The 5626-nt window shown below is 35.8% G+C and overlaps 1 pseudogene; it reads right to left on the bottom strand.

Annotated features, from left to right (window-relative positions):
• Positions 1-774: 774 nt before the first annotated feature.
• On the bottom strand, positions 775-5346 carry LOC107863704 (annotated as a pseudogene).
• Between the last annotated feature and the right edge of the window lie 280 nt (positions 5347-5626).

Raw genomic sequence — 5626 nt, 5'->3', positions numbered from 1 at the left:
TCCCATTTTATTTGTCCCAAATTGGAATGACACAACAATTAAGAAAAATAATAAATAACATGGTTAGTTTATCAAAGTATCCATATTAAATGATGTTTACATTTTAGTTTAAAGAAAAGGTAATTAACGCAAAGGGTAAAACATGAAAAGAAAAGTTTGTCTTATCTTGATAAGTAAAATGAGACAAGTAAAATGGGACATCAACTTAGCCAATTTGGGACGGGTAAAATGGGACGGAGGGAATATGAGGAACATGCGTGAGGCACATCACTAAGACAATTTGAATATAAATATGTCAAGGGGAAGAAATAAACGATTGTTCAAAACTCAAAAATATAAAGAACTTAATTTTTGAAATAATTTCAAAAAAGAGTTATTGAGATAGTGAGAAATCTAGACATAGATCCTCTGAAAGTAGATTTCAAATGAAAAATATCTATTAATGTTTTTTCTACTCTTTTTGTGACAACTATTTGGCCCTCACTGAAGTTTAGCTCTAGACCCCCCTACCAAACACCCCTTGAAAACTATAAGTAACGAGAGCAAAGATGAAGTGCTATGATCCTGTGTCCACTACACTATAAAAACTTGAAAGTGATCCAACTTGAATGGAAGATTTGCTACTATATCAAAACAGCAAAGGCTTGCTGATGTATACACTTATTCATTTCCCCTTACTAACAAATGTTTCCTAAGCATCTACTAAGAATGACTGTTTACAATTGATTTCACATAAGCCTACTAGCTAAACAGATCCCAGCGCAACCTCCCCCGCTCTCTCTCCGCGCATCCACCCTTTCATGAGAAGGTACAGTTCATATTTTACAAGCTGATAAACTAAATTCCCGGGGACATTGATTTTACAGAGTCATTAGGATCTACTAGCAAACTCCAGAGATTTGAGAAATGCTGAATTATCAGAAGACAGCGTTCCACAAAGCATTCTTGCTTTCCCCACAACGGCGATGAATCTCCTTAATCCTCTCTACAGACTTGCAAATACCACTTCAGCTCCAATAAAAGGAAACAACACAGATGTTGCCGTTTTGAGCTTTCCACTCGCAATCTGTTCAAACATATGTAATCAAAAAAGAGTAGACAACTTCATAAGTATCGGTCGGACCAAATAGGGTGATTAGGTGATTGATGAACAGAACTAAGGTCAGATGTATATATTCAAAGAAGCATTCAAGAATATTCCAGATGTTCATCCAGAGAAGCAAGCTAGGTCAATAAATGTGATTTCTCAAAAGAAATGTGATAAGCAACTAATGTGATTCCTATCTCACACGATTGGCAGAAAGGGTACGTAGGTCCAAGACAGCCATGTGGAAGAAGTAACTTTCCTGATAGATCACCGCTGCACATGTAAACTATAAAAGTCCAAGGTGGTGACGAGGAAGAAGGAAGAAAGAAGGTGGACACTTGGGTTCCTTAATCTGCATTAACAGATTGGTACACTAATCTCCATGAAGTAGCCCTTATATGTATATCTCGAGGCTACCCAAAATGTGGCAGGTAAGTCCTAAAAGATCCTAGGGAAGACATTTTCAAAGGGTCCCCAAGAGTCTATAGGTCACAAGACATTTCCTTGCAGTAAGGGTACATGTTTTAGTCATAATACAACACCAATTTCTAATGCAAGCTACCACTTCCATGTTAACAGAAAGGTAAAGCAGAGAATGAGACATAGAACTCTAATATAAGAGATCCTTTTCGTTTACACAAAATCATGAAGGACAATAGGGTTATTGGAGAATATCAGACGCATCAATCAAGCATCATATTTAAGGATGATAATAAGATCTATTTTGAGCATAGAAAACTCTAATATAAGAGATCCTTTTCGTTTACACAAAATCACGAAGGACAATAGGGTTATTGGAGAATATCAGACGCATCAATCAAGCATCATATTTAAGGATGATAATAAGATCTCTTTTGAGCATAGAACAATCATCAACTGACTCTCCCTTTCTTGTGGTTGACACTGACATAGACAAATACTAATGCTCGATGCAGATTAAGAAGTCATAACTATCATGAATCTTAAGGCTGACTGCATATGTAAAATAGAGAGTTGGAAGTTGTTACCAGGTGGAGTTCCACAACACAATTTACGGTCATCTATATGTTCCACATCCAATCCAATGAACCATGATCCCAATGTGACGTCCTCATTAGCGTACTTATGTAGAATATGCCTAGGAAATATATTTATAGATCAGAAAATGAAATGTGATTAACAAACAATCCAAGTTAAGAAAAAAATACTTACTGGTTTATAGATATATAAGTGGCCAAATCTTTTGAGATGGCATATAGCTGGCCTGTTGCATGTCGGAAGTACTTGTTACCATCCTCACCAAATTTCCAATGCTCAGGTTCATGATATCTCACTCCCCTACAAGTAAAAGGAGGACAAAAATGGAATAAATAAAGGAAATTTCTTCAGCACAAGTTCTGGTAAACCCTCTGCTTACTTCTGCGCAAGGACAGGACCAGATTTCATGCAGCCAATATACACACTGGGTTTTGAACGATGTATAGCTAGAGTTGCCGCAAGTGTTCCTGAATTTTTGAATGCATGCAGGTTAATAGTGCGAGCAAAGACAGTTCACTTGTAGCAATAGAAGCATGGTATTTAGAATCCAGAAAAGCTGCATTTACCTATATTTACATGCAAATCGTCATCAACTTTGACATACAAATCTGCATCCCAGAGAGAAATAGCAGTAGCGAAATAGCTCTTTGTCTTGGCGGATAGTTCAAGGTATCCCTCAACATGTTCCTAATGAAGTTCAATTGCAAGTCAGCTTTTGAGGAACAACTAATTATCTCCCCTTAACACTGTCCATAAGGGCAGGATTTCAAACAGGAGTAGACCAGAAAACATTGACATTACCAACCTCAAGAAATCTCCATGCTGGTTCTCTTCTGCTTCAATTGCTTTATCAAGAATGCCACCTGATGTTGCACTGCTGAAATGATAACTAATGAGTAACAATATAAAAGACCAAGCACCAGATAATAGATAGGATAAAGATAAAAGGGCAGCCCGGTGCACTATATATCTAACGTGTTTGATAACTAACTATTCAAGAAATTATGAACACCATCTCTTTACAATCAACACATTCATTTTTTTTCTCTTTTTTTTTTGGGAGAAAGGTAATAGTAATCATCAACACATTCTTGAAGAAATTTGTGGTAAATTCAAAGAAATATTTCATGGAGTAGCCTCTCGCTGATATAGAGAGCAACAAAAGAGAAATATGAAGAGTATTGGCCTATGCCGGCGAATCATTACCAGCTACAACATGAAGCTTGGTAACAACACCTGAAGGACATAAGACCTAATCTAGTGATCACATACCTGCATCCTATTACAAACTGCATCACAATGCCCTTTTCCTCCTCAAGTTTCTTTAGCTTATCACCTGCTTTACCACAATTCAAGAACTAAATTTTCAGGAAGCACCTCGTTGTATAGATGCGTACAAATAAGTCAAAATACATCGTTAATGAAGTTTCAAGAACCTTGAGGCATCCAGGTAGCACGAACTGAGTCTCTTCTCTTTCGGCTACTAAAGGCAGTGTTTATTCCTATGACCATCAGATATTTTCTCTTATTGGTTAATTCAGGGATATTCAGATCTTCAGTTATTGGAGAGCCAGTCATTATACAATCCTGCAAGGCCCTTGCTGCAGCTAATTCCATCTCCAGATCTGAGATTGCTTTATCCAGGGTTCTGCATTTTATTAGAGAAAAAGGTTATAAAAAGCTCTAACCATTTAACTACTTATATATATCAAAGCATGATTCTCACAAAATATACAAACAACAAGCATAAAAACCATACTGTGCAACATGATGCGCCCTTGAAGCTACCCCAAGAATATCCTTGGCTTCACTATGTACATCCTTCCGCTTAAAACAACAAGACCAAAGTCATTAACGCCTGACAAACATGACTACCAGGCTACCTAAGATTACATTGCTGTCTGCTTTTCTTGCATCATACTCAAAAAGTTGTAAGATCACCATTGACTAACCCTACCTTTTGATCATCAACCCGTGTTGTCCTTGACAGGCCTTTATCTTCAGGTACTGTCCACATTCTACGCCATAATAACACAATTAACAGTGAAGACAGACATGCTCACGGCATAAATCATAATGAATAAATTGGATAGAGTTGCTAAGAGGAAAGGCTGCTAGAAGAACCATTCTAACTTAAACACCACATTTTGAAACTTCAACACCACATTTTGAAATTAAAGAATAACAAGTCTCTATCACAACCCTCTAAATCTTTTCAGATAACCAAAAACTAGGCTAACGACATTGACAGCTGTGGTGCATTTAAACACCTATGTCAATAAATTTTCTTAAAATTGAAAAGCATTCACCTCCAACTAATCAAACCACCAAAGAAAAATATCCATAAGCGTATCTCTAATTCACCGGCCACAGGACCAACAATGAAAAACAAAAGCTTTGCAAGCAGTTGGAGGAGAACATATATTAGCAATTTCAGGTTCTAATCACATTTCTTGAGCAGATGTCTATTGGAAACAGCCTTTCTGCCTTGACCCATAATTTAGGAAATTATCCATATCAGCAAACACAGACACCAAAAAACAGAAAAAATGACAATAAACTGCAAGATTCAGATGGATAGACAAATACTTCGGTGTAATTCAAAAACTTCATAATCAGAACGAATTTATAGGTAAAATGTGGGGCACGTGAATCCAGGGGTATTCATGAAATTAGATAATTTTATGTGCATATTATTTAAAATTGATAATAGTATTTGTTGACACTTATGCCACGAGAAAGCTAAATGATGCACTTGGTTGAATGTTAAATTATTTCTCTAAAGGACTAAAGATCAATTTGGATAATTTTATGTACATATTATTTAAAATTGATAATATTATTTGTTGATACTTCTGCAGTGAAGAGCATCCCAGCACAGAAGCATCCAATACAGAGAAAAATAGTCCAATTTGGAGAAGCAACACCTTTTAAAGCTCTTTTGCTTTTCCAACTCATTGTATTCTTCATTGCATAACTAATCCAATTAGCAACATTCCAAGTCAACTCCTATTTCAACTTTCTCAAACAAAAAAACAAGAGGTCAGAAGAGACCATGGACACAAAAATTGAGGCAAAAGGAATCTCTGACTGCTGAAGTTTTTTTTAATGGATTTTTGAAGTGTCTCTTTTTTAAGTGGATTTTCTGTTGTGTCAACTGAGAAAGAGCAGGTAGTGTGTAATGGTTGAAGCAGAAGAAAGCAGGTATTCACAGTTTGCGAAAATTTATGTAATGGTATACAAGGCCCACATAAGCACAGTATTGAAGGCTTCCCTACCCACTTCTTTTCTCATTTTATTTTATATATTTATATTCCTCCCAATTTTAAATTTATTTTACATATTTAATTGCTTGATAAAAATAATTATAGTGGCAAGCTAAATATATAAAGAATATATACATATTATTTATATATTATAATTAATATATTAAAATGTAACCCGAGAGTTATCGAAAATATAATATTGTGGGTTAATTGACTAGCACATAATCACAAACGAGGCTCAGCTAGGCCTAAAACT

This window comes from Capsicum annuum, chromosome 3 (genome assembly GCF_002878395.1).
Source record: "Capsicum annuum cultivar UCD-10X-F1 chromosome 3, UCD10Xv1.1, whole genome shotgun sequence".
Classification (NCBI taxonomy): Eukaryota; Viridiplantae; Streptophyta; class Magnoliopsida; order Solanales; family Solanaceae; genus Capsicum; species Capsicum annuum.
The sequence above is the reverse complement of the archived record's forward strand: the minus strand, read 5'-3'. Positions and strand labels throughout refer to the sequence as shown.